At 35.6% G+C, this 21,025-nt stretch overlaps 1 protein-coding gene and 1 pseudogene across 3 annotated transcripts in view; one reads left to right on the top strand and one right to left on the bottom strand.

The window, feature by feature from the left end:
* The window catches only part of GRM1 (glutamate metabotropic receptor 1), a 387,183-nt gene that overhangs the window by 154,980 nt on the left and 211,178 nt on the right, over window positions 1–21,025 (bottom strand). The window lies entirely within an intron of this gene.
* LOC121484641 lies at window positions 4,471–4,882 on the top strand (annotated as a pseudogene).

Here is a 21,025-nt window from a genome sequence, read left to right as displayed (position 1 = left end):
AAGGATACCTACTAAAAGACAATTAACACATTTTTGAGAAGGTGGTATAGGGCCTTTTAGTTAGACATGGAATAGTTTATCAGATGAAAAAACTGATCTGCACATTTAATTTCTATATTATCTTCTCTTCTTGTTATAGATTGGATTCAGATGTGTAAGAACAAATCCCAAATCATTAGCAAATTATTTATAGTTATGGCATCTTGGAAAGTGACTTAACCTAAGTTTCAGCTTGCTCATCTGTGAAATGATTTGCCATGAGAATTAAATAGAAGGCACAAAATGACTGGCACAGAATTTGGCATATAATAAGCATTTAACAATATTGTTCATACATGATTTTGCATATATCCCTGTGTACTGTCTGCGTTTTGAGTTAAGAAGCCAGAACAAGTGGTTAAAATTTCAAGTCACTAATCAAGACCAAAGATGTTTCTGAGAACTCAAGATTAGGAAAACATGAACAGAATTAAGTATTGAAGAACTTTGGAAACTACTATATGAGCCACCTGATCAACCATGTTAAGCATGAAAAATACACACACACACACACACACATTCTACTCCATGACACAAAGTGATTTGTGCAGCCATTATTGACTAAATTTAATGCCCAGTGGAAACTATAAATCAAAATAAAACATTACATGCAAACTTTCAAATTTGCTCACTTCATGATGGATTTTCATGCTTATTAACATATATGATACTTTTGAGATTAATTCTTTAATATGTATTTTTTTTAAATCACACTGAGGTCTTAATTTCATTGACAAGTTAAATTCTTTTGTATTAAAAATGCTATTTAAAAACTATCGTCTAACCAGTATATTATGTGGTAAGAATCTTACTCTTATTTTTTGTGGTTTGGCTGCATCTTCTACAGAAATTAAATTTATGATAGAAATGTTGTTAAAATTCTATTACTTGAGTGATACAGTATATAATGATCACATTCCAAAATTAAACTGGATTATCTAATGACTCACTTGAGAGTACTGAATATGCCTATCTAATTTGCCCTGTTAGACACTAAGCAAAATTTCCAAATCATATACCCTTAATATGAATACATTTCTTTTTTTTTCTTCTTTTAATAATAGCCATCTCTAAATATCAGGGAGTACAGCAAATGCTTAGTTGTAGCATTGTACTTTTCAAGACAATGATATTTATTTAGCAATAATTGAATTCCTTGATTTACTGGAATTAAATTACTACTTAGGAACAGGAACGGTATTAATATACAGTTTTCATTAAGATGCTAATTTATTTAACATTACTTAACTCTCTAGTGAGTACACATTCTATAAAAAATAAAAACCAGAACTCTAAAGTAATGTAATTGCTGAATATTCCCTACAGTATCAGAATTGCACTCATTCTTTCAAATTGATTTGTAATGGCATTATAGCAAAGGCTAAGAACTCATGCATTAGCCTACCTTTTTTTTTTCTCATGAGAAAATTAAAGATACAAGTATAAATGAAAGACTTGATATTTCTGTAATTGTGTACTTGTTTTTTGTGAAAATAGATTAAACTAGCCTAGTCATTTTGTTATTTTGTCCCTAAAACAACATAGAGATTTTAGTCATTGAGATAAAAAAGAAATTAAGATGCAAAAGGTTCTGGTGCCAGCATGCAGATAGACATAGAAAAACTGTTAAAGCAATAAATAAATTTATGCTTGTGTGCAGGGTAAGGTAAGAATCTAATTTGGAGTCTTTCTAACTTGCTATTCATCAGCACACTGTTTACTAAACAATCCTTCCCCACTATTCTGTAACTTTTTTTTATCATGTATGTATAATGTTATATATAAAGCTATAGAGGTGATTAGGAGATATTATAATCCCACTACCTAGACAATAATACTACACTTGGTTAATTCTTTCCAATCTTATTTTACATATATATTTTTTCTCAAAAAACTCAAAACATACTAATAATTTCATATTCAGTGTTTTATTTATGATTATATAATAAAAATTTTTCCCATATCAGGAAAAGTTATTTTAAAATATTTTTATGTCTATAACAGAAACAATCCTTACTTCTCCAGTAGCTAGACATTTTGGCTGTTTCTGACATTTTTTTTCTATTACAAATAATACCAAAGTAAACATCCTTTTTCTTACATTTTGGTCAGTATCCTTGAATATTTTCTTTTTTTTTCTTTAAGATTCTTATTTATTCATTCATGATAGACATAGAGAGAGAGAGAGAGAGAGAGAGAGAGAGAGAGAGAGGCAGAGACACAGGCAGAGGGAGAAGCGGGCTCCATGCAGGGAGCCTGATGTGGGACTGGATCCCGGGACTCCAGGATCGCGCCCAGGGCCAAAGGCAGGCGCTAAACCGCGGAGCCACCCAGGGATCCCCTCCTTGAATATTTTCTAAGAATAAAGTTAGGGAGGGGAAGTAGTGAATCAAAAATAAAAAAACTTTTAAATATTCTTCATACATATTACTAGTATGCTTTCCAGACTATTAGAGCCATTCACATATTCAGCAGTCTCTCAGAATGTTTATCTATTCACAGTCGCCAGCATGGAGAAATATCATGTGATTATTTGTTTAAATCTTTTGTAATTTGATAGGTAAAACAACGCATCAGATAATTTCTGTAATATGCCTTTGTTATTAGTTAAATTATATACATATACATACATATAGACATACACATACATATTTTCAGAGAACATCAGCAACATGGCTTAAAAATGTACCAAGTTTGTGTCGCCTCTCCCACCCCACAACAAAATTTGGCATCCATTTTATGGAAAAAAGTGTCTTTGTGGAATCCAGTGTTCTATGCCAAGGGACCCAGGAAGAACCTTGCCTAGTTATGCATCAGGTGATAGGCTGATAGACCTCAGCCCTGACTGTGGAACCTGCAAAGGCTCATGAACCAGCTGCAGCTTCTCTCAGCTTTGGTCCAGAAGTCCCCAGAAACAAACAAACAAACAAACAAAAACCTCTCTTAGACAATCACCACAGATAAGAGAGCCATTGTGGAAGTCCAGTTTTCTAGTAAAGTTCCAACACATTGATCACATACATACATACACAGGAAAAACAGCAGTGGGGCGGGGTGGGGGGGGCAAGTTTGTATGCACTGAAGAGGATAAGAAGAACAGTTGCTTTATCTGCATGAGCTCTCTTCCAAGGTGGCACAGCACAGGACCAAGAGCAATCTTCTCAGCACATGATTTTTCCCACAAGGGGAAAGTAAAAGCATGTGACTGAGTACCCAGCTTCCCCAGCTATGCAGGATGCTGTTGTCAAAGAGCCATTTCTCTCTCAGTCTTGGCAATGTTTTTTGGGTATGATACCAAAAGTACGTTCAACAAAAGCAAAAATCAATTAAGTGGAACAATGTTAAACTAAAAAGGCTTCTGCACAGCAAAAGAAATAATCACCAAATGAAAAGGCAACATTTGAGATAGGAAAACAATATTTGGAAATCATATCAAATCAATGTAAATTGGTACAGCCACTCTGTAAAAGAGAACGAAGTTTCCACAGAAAAATTAAAGGTAGAACTACCATATGATTAAGCAATCCTAGTTCTATGTATATATCCAAAGGAAATGAAATCAGTATTGCAAAGAGATATCTGTGCTCTCATGTTCATTGCAGCATTATTCACAATAGCCAAATGTAGAAATAACCTAAATATCCACCCATGAATATTACAGAAGATATGATGTATATATACAATAGAATATTATTCAGCCATAATAAAGGAAATATATTTGTAAAAGCATGGATGGACCTTGAGGGCATTATGCTAATTAAAATAAGCCAGACAGAGAAAGACAAATACTGTATGATCTCACTTATATGTGGAATCTAAAAAAAAAAGCAAAACTCATAGAAACAGAAACTAGAATAGTATTTCCCAGGGACTTGGATGTGTGGAAATGGGGAGATGTGGGTTAAAGGGTACAAACTTTCAATTATAAGATGAACATGTTCTGGGACTGTAGTGTAGAGCTTAGTGATTATACTCAACTATACTGTACTGTATACTTGAAAGAAAGAAATGGTAAATATGTGAGATATTAGAGGTATTAACTAACCATACTGTTGTAATCATTTCACAATATATTAGTATATCAAATCAACATGCTGTACACCTTAAACCTATACAATGATATATATATATATACCAAGTTATATCTCACTAAATCTGGAAAAAGAGTAAATAATTTTTTTCCTATACATTCACTCAAAAAATATCTATTAAAGAAATTAATTTCTATTTGGTAATTATCTGTTTATGTCATTTGCCCATATCTTTTCATATCTGTCTCATATTTGTTACAACATTACAGTGTGTGTATACACCATATACATGTTTTTGTATATATGTATGTATTCACACAGAGTCTTTTATAAATGTTGAGAATATATTACCAGTTTGTTTTTCTTTAAATTTGATCCACCCTGCTCACAACACCCTCCTATGGTGACCACCATTGAGCAGCTGGCAGGAAGAGAGTACATAGTGGAGAACAAAGGCTTTGACGAATATACGAAGGAAGTAGGAATGGAAATAGCCCTGTGAAAAGTGGGTGCAATGGCCAAATCAGATTGTATAATCTCTTCTGATGGCAAAAATCTCACCATAAAAAACTGAGAACACTTGGAAAACAATACAGTTTTCATGTAATCTAGGAGAGAAATTTAAAGAAACTACAGCAGATGGCAGAAAAACTCAGACTATCTGCAACTTCACAAACAGCATGTTGGTTCAACATCAGGAAAGGGATGGGAAGGAAAACACAGTAACAAGAAAATTGGAAGAGGGGAAATTAGTGGTGGAATACATCATGAACAAAGACACCTATACTTGGGTCTTTGAAAAAGTAGCGTAAAAATTCCATCATCATTTTGGACAGGAATTAGCTATGAGGATGAACAAGCTCATTTCAGTGAGCAAATCTCCATACTGATTTTTTTTTTCATATTGATTTTTTTATTACTGTGTTCAATTACCTTTCTTACAAACACTTTACATGCAACTATTTCAAAGTATTGATTCAATTATAATCCCTTTGGTTAGTAAACAAATTTGTTTAAAAAAATTAAAATAAAAAAATAAAATTTGGTCGATCATGATTTCTGTAGGCAAAAGATATTTAAAGAACCAATTTTATTTATTTATTTTTAAAGATTTTATTTATTTATTCATGAGAGACACAGAGAGAGAGAGGCAGAGACACAGGCAGAGGGAGAAGCAGGCTCCATGCGGGAGCCCAACGCGGGACTCAATCCGGGTCTCCAGGATCAGGCCTTGAGACCAAGGCAGCGCTAAACCTCTGAGCCACCCAGGCTGCCCCGAAGAGCCAATTATATAAATACTTTCCTTTTTGATGGATTCCATTACCTTGAAATATTTATCTATATTATCTTTCAGCATACTGTTAATATAATATATATATAATGAAAGTTATAAATAGATACAGAGATCTGTCTAAAATGAATTTGGTTTATGCTGTGAGATAAAAATCTAATGACTAAAATCTGATGAAATGGAGAATATATCTGCATAACTTTTCAGCAGATTCTTAAGATCTTAAATGAAAATGTTTGTCTATTGCCTTCACCTGAGGGCAACATCTTGGCTGGTCACAGATAACAGTATTTTCCTCAAAATTCTATGGACATTTTTCAATTTTCTTCTATCATAAAAACCTGAAGCTAGCCCAAGTTTATACCTTTGTGGCCAGTCTTTTTTTATTTGTTTTCTTTTTTGTTCTTTGCTTACTGATTCATAAGAATATTTTATAATTTTGAAGTTTATAAATATTGAAAGGATGTGTCTAGATGCCTTTTTTAAATTAATTTTATCTGAAGTATGGCATGCCCTTTCAATGAGTCTTTTCTTTGTAACTGAAGACCTTTTACTATTATACTGTAAATAATTACTCCTGTTCTAATGGCCTTGGCCTCTCTCATGAGAATGCATGTAACTTTTAGTTTGCATATCTTTCCTATTTTTTCCCATACCAATAGTATGCTTTCTCATTACTTTTATTTATTTGCTTTTCTGTCTCTATTTTGGGAGACCATCTTAAGCCTTTTCCTCAAAATGAGCCTTTTCCTCAAAAAATTAGATGAAATCACATATTCCAACAGTTTTCATTACTGGCTTTTTATTCAAATCACTTGTGAAATTTAATAGTAATAATAATAATAATAACAAAGATGGCTAGGCTTAGGGCTAGGACATTGCACAATTCATAAGACATTCTATTCTCTGTTCGTAGTGATTGTTACAGTTGTTCAGTGATGTGAAACTGCCTAAGTCCCATTCTAGACCAATTAAATCAGAATCTAGGTGTGGGATAAAGCATTGATATTTAAAATATTTTCTTCAGTTGACCCTAGTGTGCAGCCATGATCAGGAAGATAGAGAGCCAGTGGCACAGGCATAGGGCTTAGCACATGTTCTGAAACATACAGTGCTCAGTACAGATTAAATATCCACAGCTTCAGCATCTGCATCTGCATCATCATTTAGTTATCCATAGTGTCAATTTAATTCTTTAGCACAGATTTTAATCTACTTTTGCTATTCCATTTTTTTTATTCCCTCCTTACTGTATCTCTGCCTCATGTTCTATTCTTTTGGCTGTCTATCCTTGTTTCATGAAGACCATGTCTTGTTTATCCTATTGAGGATGTCAAGAAATTTTCTAAACTTATTTTCTAATTAGCTGCTATTTTCAAAAATAAGAGCTCTATCCAGGCACAGTTTTGCTAATGGACAAGATGTATGGCTTGGTCCCATGGATTGCTAAGAATGTCTTATCAAACATCCAGGTAGAATGTGAACCAGCATGCACAGATTCTCAAACATGGTTCTGTTGAGTTAGGGAGAGCTTTTATCTTATCGACTTTCTCTGGTTCTCTGATTGTTTGAAGAGATGGAGTACACTCCACTACATATACTGACGACAGAAGTATTCCAAACTCCATCCATTTTCCTTAATTTATCATTCAACAAATATTTACAGAGTCATACTCAATGCTAGATAATGTCCTAGATATTAGAGAATACAGGGGTGAATAAGCTAGACTATGTCCCTCCTTTCACAGAGCTTAATACTGGAAGCAGACAATAATCATCTACATGAATAAGATAATTTCAAATAGTATATTTTCTTTTTTAACTTTTTTTTTTAATTTTTATTTATTTATGATAGTCACAGAGAGAGAGAGAGAGAGAGAGAGAGAGGCAGAGACACAGGCAGAGGGAGAAGCAGGCTCCATGCACTGGGACCCCGACGTGGGATTCGATCCCGGGTCTCCAGGATCGCGCCCTGGGCCAAAGGCAAGCACCAAACCGCTGCGCCACCCAGGGATCCCTCAAATAGTATATTTTCTTAATGTACTATTGAACATTAAGAAAATAACATAGGACAGCATAAAAAGGATCTGGAAGGGAACAACATTTACTTGTTGGAAATATACTTATTGGATGCCATGTGTCACTACCAACATATCTGCTCTGATATTTCCTAAGACATGGTAAGTTGTCACATGGATATGGAGGAGAAGTTCTATGACTACTTCAAAAGACATTTACCAGAAGATACCTGTCCAATTTTCTAGTTGGTCTTGGGCCAGGACCCCTTTGCCAGGAAGCAGAGAATGCAAATAAAATGTCTCCCCACTTTCCTTTAGAGTAATGGAGCTTAGTCTATTGTGAGAAAGTATCTATTAGTTACCAACTAGTTCTCATTTCAGTCTAAAATGTTAAATTCACCCAAGACCAACAATAGTTTTACAGCCAAATTTAGTTGGAAAATTATTACATTCTTTTTTTCTCCATGTTAAAGGTCATTTTGTGGGAAACTGAGAATAGTGACTTCTATCCAAACTGGAACAGCATGCTTAAATAGTTCTCTTTCTCTTTATGCTCTATAAAACAACCCTTTGCCTATGTTGCAAGGCCTTCAGGCTCTTCAGCTCACCTTCCTTTCCTACTCATTTTTAATGTCACTGTGTCTCTAGTTTTTGTCCTCACTGCATTGTCCCTGCTCCTGCCCATGCCCTCCAGATGTATGTCTTAATCTAACTGTCCCTTGGCCTTTTATTCTAGCTTCATGTTTGGATATGGTCCTTTATTTCTTCCATGATCCCACAATGTGTCACCTGCCAATAAATCCTTCCTGATTCCTTCACTTAAGCCAGATTTCCAGTGCAGCTGACTTAGTCAGGTACTGGGATTCCACTAGTTCTTCAGAAGAATTCAGATGACTAGCCAGGTTAAGCCAGAGATCCCATTTAAATATTTCAATTAATGGCTTTCACTCAGTGGTAGAACCCTGGCTGTTGCCAAGTAGAATGTTTAGATTTTGAAGATACAACAGCAAACAAGGCATACAGGTCCCTGCTAAAATGGAAGTAACAGTAAATGGAGTAATAGACAACTATTTCTATGTTAACTAACAATTTTAAAACAGTGTGATAAGCATGGTGATTGGGGAAATACAGTAAAGAAATTATCTAAACTAGGTTCTGATGGATAAGTTAAATAGGAGTGAGCAAAGAAAATATATGGGAGGGCAAGAGTTTTCTAGAAGCACTAACTTTTAATCATGAGCATGCCCGGGTATTGAGATCAGCACAGCTTTGCTGGGTAGACAGTTGGTAAGAGCTTGGATAGAAAAATGTTGATCAGTTCTCAGGGTACAGCCTGGGCAAGAAGCCTTCATTATTCTAGATGTGATGAAGGCCTCCTTCATGTATTAGAATTATTGTTAATTTGTTCATTCAGCAACTATATCTACTTTCAATGCAGAACATGATTTTGGGCCACAATACCAAACATGGGAAGTATGACATCTTCTCTCATCTATTTTACTCCTGCCTCGCATGTAGTGAGGTCTACTTGTAGGGTATTTGGCTCCAGTGACCCCTCTGAAGTCAATCTGGTGGAACAAACCCTCAAGTAGATAAATCAAGAATAAAATAGGGGCAGCCCTGATGGTGCAGCGGTTAAGCGCCGCCTGCAGTCCAGGGTGTGATCCTGGGGACCCGGGATCAAGTCCCACGTCGGGCTTCCTGCATGGAGCATGCTTCTCTCTCTGCCTCAATAAATAAATAAATAAATAAATAAATAAATAAATAAATAAAATACATAGGAAGAAAAAAGTGCAAGATATTTTTTTAAAAAGAAATTATAAACTGGGGCACTTTTCAGCTCAGGTCATGATCTCATGGGTTGTGAGATCAAACCTGGTGTAAGGCCTCTTGTTCAGTAGGAGTGTGCTTGAAGATTCTCTCCCTCAGTCCCTTCCCCCACTGTCTCTCTCTATTAAAGGCCATGGCTTAGGGATGCAGCAACAATAAACTTCTTAATATGGAACCCTAGCATATAATAAGCTTAGCCACTGAAAACTGCCCTATAAAATTTTGGGTGTAAAGGAGGAAAGCAGAGAGGAAAGAAAAGGAAGGGGTTAAAACTAAATGCTGGGACTCTTTCCCCTAACACACCAGGAGAAGAGAGAGTGAGGGCCAGACAGTGGTATCATCGAGGAGATCTCTCTATGGAAAGTTGGCAAATTGTTCCTCCATCCCTAACAGAAGGGTTTTTATTTTCTTGGGGGAGAAAATGTTAGTTGACATTTACTACTTGCAAAAACTCCCTAAGCACTTTATTGACATTGTCTCATCTAATATTCAACAGACCCTAAGATATAGGTGCTCTTATTATTTCCGTATTACAGGTTGAAAAAGATAAAGTAAATTGGGTAAGATGGCACAGCTCATTGGGGCAGACCCCAGCGAAGGCCATATGGTTCCACAGTCCTCTCCCCAGCTGCTACCCCGAAAGATGTCAAGAGAGGGCTCTGGAAAATGCTTACTCCTCAGGGTACAGCTTGAGGAAAAGGAACTGGGAAGCAGTCAAGGAACCAGAATAGGGCTTTGCAAGGGAAACCAACTGAAAAAACCACCTCCTGGAGAACCTTGTCATGAAGACTCAGAACAGTTTCAGTAGACTGGTGGGATGAAAGCTTGATTGGAAACACAGCAAAGAATAAAATGAAGAAGTAGAAGCAATAAGAAAACATTTCAAGAAATGCAGCATTTGAAAGAAAGGAGAGTTATAGCTTATGAGAATTGGAAAGTTGAGGAAAGATGCTTTGGGTAGTTTGTCAGGGTATCTGAGAAGCTTTATAAAAAGAGAAAACGGACGCCTGGGTGGCTTAGCAGTTGAGAGTCTGCCTTTGGCTCAGGGCGTGATCCCAGAGTCACCAGATTGAGTCCCACATCTGGCTTCCTACATGGAGCCTGCTTCTGGCTCTGCCTGTGTCTCTGCCTCTCTTTCTGTGTGTCTCTCATGAATAAATAAATAAAATATTTAAAAAAAGAGGAAACACTTCTGGTGGAAAAGGACAATTTGAAGATGCAAATGAGAGAGAACAAACATAGGGTTTAGGTTCCAGAAGAGGCAAGAGGAAATGAGATTGAGAAACAACATAGCTTAAAATCAGAGGCTTCTTCTGGTGGAGAGACACAGAGTTCTTTGAAGACAGAGAAATAGAGGAGTTTCAACTAGGTACATCTCAAATATAAATCAGAGAAATCACTCAAGGTTTGACAAGTATAGATTGAGTGCTGAAGGCTTGAATCTAGAGGGAATTGCCAAGTTCTCCTTGGAAATGGGATAGGAAATCAATAAACAATAAATAAAAGATTGCTGAGAAGACAACCAGCTGAGGCATGCTAGTGTGGATGCATAGTGAAAGCTTTTTTGATATGGTTTAAATAATCTAAATAATATATAGTAACCAAAAAGCAATTCATAACACTTTAAACCTATGATTTTTCTTGTTTGAAACATATTAACAGATTCAAGTCCTTTTGACAAAACCTATGCCTTGGTGGCTAACTGACCACACACACACACACACACACACACGCACACGCACACAAATTAAATAAAGAGTCCATTATTTTACTAATTCAAGCCACTAAACCCCAACACAACAAACCCAAAATTTTAGATCAAAATATATTTTTATAAAATATATATATATACATATATATATATTTTATATACCGAAAAAGGTCAAATAGCTCTTTCAATGCAGGGAAAACTGAGAAAAGGTGTGCTTAATCTTTCAAGTCTTATACCAGAGAGCAGCAACAAATACTGTATGTGTGGAAAAGAAAATTTTCTATGCTATTTCAAAAAGGAAATCCTAGTTTTACTGAGACTTAAATCACACCTTATTCTCTTCATTTTACTACTTCTTCAATACTGTTTTTCTTTATATTCTGTTTCTCTTAATCTTCCTAATTTTTTAATACAACTCCATTGTTAGGAAAATATGATTAACACTAAATCCTTAGGTAAATAAAATGAAAGAAATTTTAGGTGTCTTGGTTATTCAGTCACTGTCTGCAGTTTTATTTGATGGGAAAGTGGGAGGCAGAATGAAGGGGGAAAGGTGGTACGAGAGAACTTGATGTTTACAAATTGCCCACAATTTGCTGATATTATAGAGAGTATAATAAAATGCTTTCAGCTGTGTATGTGATTCATAAGTCATGAAATCAACATGACATCCTATGAACCAGGCTTTTAAAAAGTGTAATAGAATAAAAAAAAGTGAACAGAGTACAATGCATATACTAAGAAAAAGTTTAGAGAGACTTTTGTCTCAGTTATATACAAATACCCATATACATATCCACCTGTAAACCCCAGATCATGATATAAAATGTATTTTTTCCTGTGAATTATGGTCAAAACAGCTCCAAAATCACCAGTTTAATGTTTTGGGCTAGCAAGAATTCATTCTATTTTTCCCAGCATCCAGTTTCCTTTTGAGGCCTTGAGATAGAAATTCCTAGATCCACTTCCTAGTATGGAAGCTGGAGAAGTCAAATCAGCCCACATGAAACTCCTTCCTGAGACTTAGTCTTGAGCAGGAGACACAAGGATGAAAAATGTAAATAGTTGCCACATACCCTTTCTAGTGATGGCTTCCAGGCCACCCTGTTTAGGTTAGGAGACTATTTCTCTGATTCCTGCTGCCTTAGTTTTTGCCCATTGCTGCCCATTCTCTAGCTTCTTGTCAATATTTTAAGTCCTGACTTCTTTCTGATAAATTATTTTTGCTCATTAGCTTGAGTCAATTTTTGTCATTCTAATTGAAGGACCCTACATTTATGTGTTGGTTCATTTAAATCTCAAAACTATCCTGTGGTGTAGGTATTATTTTATTTAACTAATGAGACAAGTCAGACTCATGGTGATCTGGTAATTTTGCCAAAGGTCATTTGCAGGTATGATATTCAGACTAGGTCACTGTGGCTTAAACTTTATCCTCTTTCTATTAAATAATGCACACTGAGCTGGCACTAGCAGACAGTGATATATTTCATATGCAGAATAATTTTATGCAGAAGATTTTTCAGAGAATAGTTTTATTTTATTTGAGTGAATCAAAATCAATAGTTTTCCATTAACTTCAAGATAAATTTCAGCAGTCTCGAGATCTCACAGAAAGTTTTAAGATTATACATGTTGAGAGAAAATATAGCTTAGACTGGTTTGCTGATATTTCCATTGATTTTAAGAAAGAAAGGTCTATTATCCTATGAGTTGCATCCCATTAGCAATAAACCAGAGTTCTGGAACTCTCAAGATCTATCAAATGAAGGTGAACAGCTCAGAAATTATCCTAAGAAATGCATCAGTGTCAACAAATAAGAGACTGGATAATTCAGCTGAACAATACTATTTTTCATCAACAATTATAAATTCAGCTCATCCATTCCTCTAAATCTCCTCCTCAAAAGCACACACACACACACACACACACACACACACTCAATCATTTATTCCTGTAAATTCTTTCTGTTACCACCCCTCCACACACACCCTGTAGTACAGTCTCTCATCTTCTTCAGTTTGCATTACTGCTAAGGCTTTTAACTTGTATTCCTAAGCCAAGATTCACTTTCCTCAAATCCATGTTTTTCATTGCTGCCAGAGCAGAACATGATTCTCTATCATTCATGCTTGAAACTCCTCGTGGACTTTCCATTATTTAAAGAATAAATTATAATTTCCTTATTTTAATACATATTAATATTCATCAATATTTTAAAGCTTAGAGTTTTCCAAACACATTTTATGTGGTTTTATATCTGTGCCATTACAGATGCTGCTTTAACTATGTGGAATGTCCTTTCAAATTGCCCTCTTGGAAAAATCCTATTAATTCTTAAATACCCAGTTTTGATGTTACCTCCTCCAGGCTGCCTTCCCAAATATTTTCTAATACCACTAAAGACTTAATCACACTCTCCTTTATTATCTCTGTTTTTTGTATATACAGTCTGTTCTTGTTCATTTATTCAACTATTATTTTACCGAGGCACTATTCTAGACTCTGAGGATATACCTATTGAGTAAAACAGACAAAAGTATCTAAATTCATAAGACAAAACAATAATGAGGAAAGTAAGTAAAACATATCAAAAGTAAGACAAATATAACTTCTTAGGAATAAAAAAGAAAGAAGTATCAGGTATAGGGGGCAACATTTCTATGAAGATAGGGAAAGGTTTACTGAGATGCATTTGAGGAAGGACATAAAGGAGGAGAAGTTGTGAGTCTTTGGAATATCTGAGAAAGAGCATGTCAGACGGAGGGAACTATAAATGCAAAGGTGCCCAGGTAGGAATGTCCTGGGAGAAATTAAGAAAGAGTGACTGGAATCAGGGCTAAAAGACACAGAGGAGACCAGGTCATGTAGGATTTGGGCATGAGCTTTGAATGAGATGGGAAGCCATGAAAGGGATCAAAGTAGATAAGAGATATGATCCGAGTTGATTTAAGCTCACTCTGCACAAATTCTGCCCTCATCCAAATGCCCCAATCAAGTGCTGAGACCAGATTAGACAGACAAGGTGTCTTTACTTTCATGTGATTCTTATGAACAACTGTGAAAACAGAGCATCTGCTGCTTTTGGCCTAAGGTAGTTTCCAACTAAGACCTGCCAGATATATACAGCAAGTCTGTCCTTCATTTCTAATATTTGAATGTTAGGTCACAAATAATTCAAAGGAGAATAGTGTATGATCTACTTTCTTTAGGGCTGTCCATCTGTGAAACTGTCAGTCACATCTGAACATAAAATCGATGCAAGGACAAACATAAAAGGATTTTGAGGTTAGAAAAGCACTATGCAAAGAGTACTGGGAAACTAATTTGGAAGTTATTTCACTGGTGATTTAGTGACATCAGCCAATTAAAAGTAGACTGGGAGAAAGAAGGGATGGTGGCATGGAGTTGATATTTAAGATGCCCTATTGTGAGAAGGTAAAAGATCAAAGTTTCCACAACATATTTTCACAGTTTTAATACAGGCAATGCTCTAATCATTTAAATGCTCCTATTTGGAAAGAGATAGATGACTACTATAGTTGCTACTTAAACTTATCATATATTCTTCTAGTGATCTTGTTTTTAGGCCTGAAAATTAAGGAAACTCACACTAGTACTTCATTAATCAAATGACTGCATCTGAACTGAAAAGCAAAATGTTAGAAACCCCGAAGTTCCTTAAGACATTTGTCTTCCTAAAATAGTCCCATCTGTCACCTTAGAGTCAAAAAAAGCACAGGAAATTATGGTATGCCTTTCCTAACCTTTATATAACAACGTCATAGTTCTCACTTACTAAAATATTTCCAGTAACATGTTTCTTAACTTTATCAGCTACACAACTTGTCATGCCCCTGTACCTGCAAAGAAAAGGTAGGTGAAATTTATATGGACTGCACACTAGGGTGAGCTCTGGAACCAAGTGGGTCCAGTCCTGGCTGCACCACACACTGTGTGATATTGGTCAAGTTATTTAATCCCTCTGTGACTCAGTTTCCTTCTCTGCTAAAAGAGGCTAATTACCTACCTGAAAAGTTAGTATGTCAATGAAACAGAATAGTAAGTAAAATGTTTAGAACAGTGCCTAGAACAATATAAGAGCTCAAACGTAATGTTAAATATGTTGAAAATATGTAGAAAACTCTGGGGATATCAAAATACCTGTGTAGTATAGCAAATACTTCAAAATCAAAAACAATTTAAATAAATATTTTGAATCTTTTATATGCTCATCTTTATTATATTTACCACCAATCCAATTTACCTACATTAGCAGTAATTTATATAGCTTTTCTCATATCTCTGCAACTCTTTTCATTGCTGAGGCCTATGTTCTTTCACCAATAGGGCCTTTTAGAAATGGAAGCAGCCACACTGCTGTGGGTTACCATATAAGAAGCAGGGCGAAAAAGGAAGGGAGAGAGAGAGAGTGGGAACAAAGAAGAAAGCTTTTATTATGCAATAGCTCTTGTCTGGAGACCTAGTGCTTCACCAGAACAGAGGATCAGCTTCCTTCCCAATTCTTAAGGCCTAGAATCTAACAAAAGATTCTTAGAGAAACCTCTCGTAATGTTCTTTTCCTCTTTGTACAGCTTTACTAAGAGTAGGATGAGTCTCTAAAAGGTATGTTGATTTCATTATACATATATAAGATACATATTGTTATATATTTTCTATAATATAAGATGTTATAATTGATTATTGTATACACTACATGGTATTATATAATGTATACAGTAAATAAATTATATATAATATATACACATATGTATATATGTATTTCTTAAGCTGCTTTAACATTGATTCTTCTAAAGTAATGGGTCCCTACTTTTAGAATTGTTTCACTTACCCTTTCCTAAAACCTGCTTCCCCACTTCCATGCAACTGTGTCTTTGGGCAGCAGTCAGCGAGATGGCCCAAGACCCTTGCCAGATATAAATGGACATTTGATCCAAGACCATAACAAAGAACCTCTCTTCTTGGAGAATTTAGAACTGGGGCTGAGAAAGGTATTTCTTCTTACCCGAAAGACTGACCTTCTATCATGTAAATGTGGGTGCTTATTTACAGTCATGTATTCCACCTTGTGAGCTGAAGGAGAAGAGGAAGCTGGTCCACAGAGGGAGAGGGAAGTGTTTTGCAGAGGGATAGTGATGGGAAAGTGTCCTATTGACGTTTATAGGTCTGCTACTAGCTACTTTTCTGATACCTGATGTGATCTTTCCCAGATTAAAAATTCATCTTTTTCCCCTAAGTTAGTTCAAATAGGTTTCTATAACTTGTAACCAAAAGAGTCTTTATAAATATGTTCAGTTTCATCAAAGGACAACATATATGAGATACCTATTCTATTATGTTTCGAGTATACAAAATGAAAAAAATATGATTCTGGCATGTTTGATGTTGTAGTGATCAAGAAAGAAGAGATGTAAAACACAAACTGTGACAAAACATGGTAAACAGACCTATCTGTGAAATGTATTCTAGATATAGCTATTAATAAATGATATTTAACCCTTGGTTTCTCAGCCTAATTACTCCTTTGATCTCCTCTTTGCTGAATATATCCACAGACTGACTCCCAAAGATTACCAGATCCACCATCCTAAGCTATGTCACTGAGTCATCTCTTTCACCTGGATGGTGAGTTCCCTGTTGAGCTTTGCCCCCTTGTAGGACTGATCTAGGAATTCTACTGCCTTTCCAAGCCAAAGAATCTGTCACCAAAGCTATTGCTCTCAGCTAGAGCAAACTACTTTGGCACAGTCACCTGAGCAGTAGGTTCAAACCATATGTCAAGGAGCCGTTGAAGGCAAATTGGTCCATACACCAATGATAGAGTATATTTCCTAATAACTAAGAATTTTCTCCTGGAATGTTAGGGAATAAGATTCCAAGCACTAAGAGACTGTCTTATTCATTTGTTTTAGTTGTTTTGGGCCCTAATATCTGTAGAATTTAAAAATTATAAACATAATTCAGCCTTGTTTAAAATTAAAATTTAACATCAGAAGCTGAATGTTTCTAACAGCAGGAACTTTGGGAGAAAAGTTGAGCTCTGAAAACACAATTCAATGAGAAGGCACTATATCTTGTTATATTGAAGATAAATATTTGCAAGCCATATCTTTTGAAGGGACTAAGACCATAAATATCAGACAGTTGAAGAAAAAGGTTCTATCTTGTAAGATTTATACATTTGGCTTATAGCTATTAGAAAAGCATTTTGTTCCTTATAGGTTTTTCAATTACATTTTATTTCTAATTAATTGTCATATGTACACTAATCTCAAGACTATAAAATGTAGGTATTCTGGGAAAATGAATGCACTCACCATATATTTGTGACAGAAAGATGGAGGTTTTGAATATTTAACCACTCTCTATGATCTTGCTATATAGTTGTCTTTGGTCTATATAAAATCTGATCATATTCCCTGGACTTTAGAAACCTCATAGTTCTATCTTTATATTATTTTTGGTAATAATATAAATAAACAGTAACTAAGACAAATATTTTTAAAGTATAGATAATATCAATTTCTTCAAAATATTTATTTATAAAAACCTTGAATTTTAGAAATCATCAATTTCATTTCCAAAGCTTTGCTTGGTACAATCCACTGCACCCAGAGGTCAGTTTTATTTGAATAGCTCAGAAAGAAAAGCATTAAAAATGTTTCTTGAGCCACAGTTCCTCTTTTCCTTACTGTCTTATACATGCCTCTTGCACATTTATATTACCATTCCTGCCCCTAAACACAAGTGAATTTGTGACCTTTTTTAAAAATTATCTTCCCACACAATTATATTTATGTTTGCAATGATTTGTTTACTCATATCTATTAGGAAATGTTAAAGTATGAATGACACACAAAGAACTGCAATTAGCCTTAAGAACAAAAGAATAGTTTATCATTTTACCAAACGACAAAACTTACTGTTAATAATTCATAATAAAAACAGCAGCTATCAATTAGGAAAAAAACAAACAAATCACGTTGGGGATAGAAGTGACAAAGCTGGAAAAACCATCAAATTTGCAATTATCAGCTGCTCTAAATTATCAGTGGTAGGTGATACCTACCCAAAGGTATGGCTATAGCACAAAAGAACAATTAATGAATTCATGACTAATGGCTGCATTTCTGGTTCTGTTCCTATTTCCCAAAATGAATAAATATAAGAGACCTCACTAACTAGAACTAATAAGGGTTGTAGGAAATAAAAATTTGCTAATATAAGCTATCTCCAACCTAGAAAGGAGCTTGATCTGAAAGTCCTACTACTAAACTGGTTGGTTAGAACTTAGAATATATATATATAACATTATATATATATGTATATGCATATATATACATTATAAAATATAAAATATATTTAATATATATATTTTAAACTATCAGTACTGGTCTGAATCCCCAAAACCTGCATAGCCAATAAAGTAATTAAAATCTAAGGAAAGGCTCAGCGGCTTAGCGCCACCTTCAGCCCAGGGCATGATCCTGGAGACCTGGGATCGAGTCCCATCTCAGGCTCCCTGCATGGAACCTGCTTCTCCCTCTGCCTGTGTCTCTACCTCTATCTCTGTGCCTCTCATGAATAAATAAAGAAAATCTTTAAAAAATAAAATATAAGGAAGGTTAACTGTCATCAACTGATGTAAGACCTCTTGGGTTCTTTGACTTGTAACAGTGACCTTCAAAGATTTGAGGTATTTAAAAGTTAGCTACTTCTGCTAAACACATAGATATTTATTGAATAGATGTTTATTAGGTAGAAGGCACAATATAGTTCATGCATTACATTATTTAAGTCAAAAAATTCTCCAGTTTTCTGCCTTATTTTAGATGCTGTAATTATACCAGGCCTGAAAGAACTACTAAAGGCAGACACAGGAACACTTCAGAAATAGGATTCTGTTTACACTACGGTTTCCATTAGGAAAGCAGACATTATGCTAAACCAATGGCTGGACAGAGAAGCATTTAAGAATCAAGTCTGGAAACTTTCTTGAGGCTACAGACCACAGGCATAACTAGATTCTTATCTCTAATTTAGAGTATCTCTAAAATGTTTTAGCAAATCCATATCTTGAATACATTTTATTTCACCAATGGAGGCCCATTTACTAACTGAAAGTGTTAATTAAGATAATTTCACTAATATAAATCCATTTCTGTCATTCAATATGCCTTTAAAATTTTTTTAAAGATTTTATTTATTTATTCATGAGAGACACACACACACACACACACACAGAGCGAGAGAGAGAGAGAGGCAGAGACACAGGCAGAAGGACTCCCTCCATGCAGGGAGCCCGACGTGGGACTCGATCCCAGGACTCCAGGATCAGGCCCTGGGCTGAAGGCGGTGCCAAACTGCTGAGCCACCCAGGGATCCCTCAATATGCCTTTTAACAAAGCTGTCTACATTAATCAAGATCTAGATTACTGGAAGGCTTGTTGCCACTGCCACTGGATTACCTGTGGTTCTCTATCTAAAGGCCGAGTGACCTTCCCAGGACTGAGCATGATGAGCATATCATTGCACCATTTCAAGATCTCTCATACCTAATGTGCTATACTATTCTTTCTGAAAGAGTGGAGCTGGGAAAGGGACAATATCATGAAGATGTCAGACACAGAACCATTATAACAAAGTGCTACAAGACAGAAGCTGACTATTGTACATTCTCTTTATCATTCCTACTATTTCTCAGGCAATGAAGAGAGAAAAATAATCACCAGATTCAGGAGGGTCTGGACAGAGCATAGGAATTTTATGCAACTGACTTTATAGCGGGTGAATACTTGAATAAAAAAAAATACTTGCAGAGTAAAAATATACTTAAATGCTTGAGAATCTTTGGAGGCAGGGTATGGTCATTTTGGAAAATATTCTATAAACGATGCAAATAAAAATTGCTTCTAATGTCAACCAGATTTTTCGTATACTCATTTCTTGTTCTCAAGGAACTCTGACTTCTGATCCTCCTTCACCAATCTGATATAATAAAACAAGGTAGCATACTGCCATGGAGGTCATAGGGAGGCAGAGCTAAGTACCTAACAGGACTCTACTGCTTCCTAGCCATGTAATACAACATTCTGTGTTGTGAAGATGTGAGCCTGTCTTATCTCAGCCTGTCATAACAGAATACCGTAGACTAGGTGGCTTATAAACAACAGAGATGTATTTCTCACAGTTCTAGAGACTGAAAATCTGAGATCAAGGTGTCAGTATGGTTGAGTTATAGAGGGGACCCTCTCAGGGGTACAGTGACACACCATCCTGTCTGAGATAAAGAGATCCTGGTGAGAGGTGATTATGTCACCTATCATTTATGGTGTGTCCACCACATATCTGGAACTGTGCCACCTCAGTTACATATACAACTTCTGTTTTGGATTGAATGTTTGTGTTCCACCCTCTAAATTCTTATGTCAGAACCCTACCTCTCCACAAATACAAGGGCCTTTGGAAGGAAATTAGGTAATGAGGGTAGAGGCTCCATGAATGGGATTAGTGCCCTTATAAAAGAGATACACCAGAGGGGTCCCTCACTCTCCACTGCGTGAGGATACAATGAAGAACTGGCCATCTGCAACCCAAAAGAGGGCCCTGTTAGGGCTCTTAGATTTCCAGGGAAGGCACTGTCACGTAGGAGAGGAGCCAAGAGGTACTCCTGGTCAGGATTTGATGCATTTGAAGTGCTAAAAGAGTTTATGTAGATCACAGCTTATATACAAAATTTAAGTGGATAAATAAATATAATTATATAGATAGATAGCTATTACTAGATGAATATATACAAGAATTTTAAAAGGTACCAAAACCTTTATCGAATCTAATATTAATTCCCTTTTAAGAAAGGTTTCATTTCTGATTCTTCCCACAAGACCGTGAACTCCTCAAAGGCAGAGGCTACTTATTTTCCTCTAATTCTCCAGATGAGTCTCAAAAATAAGTTTATCAAAAGAAGTAAAATGTCAGGTATCTTCTATGTGTCCTGTCGACTAAAATCAGTGCCAATGGAATGGCTCCTGCTTCAACTTTGTATTTAAGTAGATAGCACTTTTCTTCCATAAGAATGACCCT

The sequence above is a fragment of the Vulpes lagopus genome, chromosome 2 (genome assembly GCF_018345385.1).
Source record: "Vulpes lagopus strain Blue_001 chromosome 2, ASM1834538v1, whole genome shotgun sequence".
In the NCBI taxonomy this organism is placed as follows: Eukaryota; Metazoa; Chordata; class Mammalia; order Carnivora; family Canidae; genus Vulpes; species Vulpes lagopus.
This window is presented reverse-complemented; position numbering and strand designations above follow the sequence as displayed.